Raw genomic sequence first — 1,202 nt, 5'->3', positions numbered from 1 at the left:
AATCTGTGGATTACCATGCTAGGCGGGCAGTCTTCTGGAGGCCGGGGACGGACACGTGACGCGTCCCCGTGGTGCGCATGTGGGGGCCAGGTGCTTCTCTGCATAGAACAGCTTGGCAGCTGAGGGGCGGGTGCACTGTGATCCAGGAGGTCCCCTGGCCCCGATGGCCCGTGAGGAGAGCCGGCCGGAAGTGCCCGAGCGGAGCCCGTGCGGCCAGCAGCGCCGAGCTCCGTCTGGCTGCCCTCTGCCACCGGTGCGTCCTTCCCCGCGGGCCCCTCCTTGCCTGTCCCGCTGAACTCTGGGAGGCTGCGCCCAGTCCCTCCCTCTCTCCGTGTCCACACATGCCCTCCCTCCAGGTGGCTTCCCCCAGTCTCGAGCTTCTAAATGCAGTTCACACGCCGGTCTCCCAGGCGTCGGATCGTGTTCTGGAGCTCTCCTCGAAGCCCCCGCTTGTAAATCCGAGTGCCAGAAGCTTCGGCCAGACGTCGGCTATGACCTCATTAGGCTTCCGAACACAGAAGGCTCATCCTTTTTCTGGGCAATTTGTTGAGTCCTCGCACACTCTGAGTCGTGAGGAAATATTGTTTGCTTCTCTGTGTCCGTTTCGGTTCCGGAACCGCAAAAAAGAAACGTGCTCTATTCTTGTGCGACCGAGGGCCAGATGTCTCAAGACAGCTCTTCTCTCTCCTCCTAGGTGTCGCCTCTACCTGTGCACAATTCCCATGCTTTCTTGGGCATTTGATAAGTGTTTACTGAATGCGCGTGATGGGTGAAGCACTGGGCTACTCATGCTGGTTACTAAAGCGGTGGCCACAGCGTCTGTCCCCAAGCATGTCACGGTCAATGGTAGGGAGGACAAAATGTGTCCTGTATGACCTAGGACTGCTCCAACAGAGGCCCTGAGTGCAGGGGCTCCAACCACACGCTGCATGTGGGGGTTCTGCAGGCAGAGGCTGTGTGCAGCCTCAGAGCAGGATGTGGGGGTCAGCGGCACTCAGACTCGTGGGGGCCGGGAAGGCCGAGACAGCCTGTGGGAGCTGGTGTGACATGCACAGGGACAAGGAAGAGTGCAGGTTTGTGGGGTGAACCATGTAAAGAGGGGGGATATGCGCTCCCTGGGTCTGCTGAACAAAGTGCCACAAACAGCGGGGCTTAAGCATGGAAGTCGATGGAGTCACCGCTCTCGAGGCGAGGGGTGTAAG

The sequence above is a fragment of the Pteropus medius genome, unplaced genomic scaffold (assembly GCF_902729225.1).
Source record: "Pteropus medius unplaced genomic scaffold, Ma_sr-lr_union100, whole genome shotgun sequence".
Taxonomy (NCBI): Eukaryota; Metazoa; Chordata; class Mammalia; order Chiroptera; family Pteropodidae; genus Pteropus; species Pteropus medius.
The sequence above is the reverse complement of the archived record's forward strand: the minus strand, read 5'-3'. Positions refer to the sequence as shown.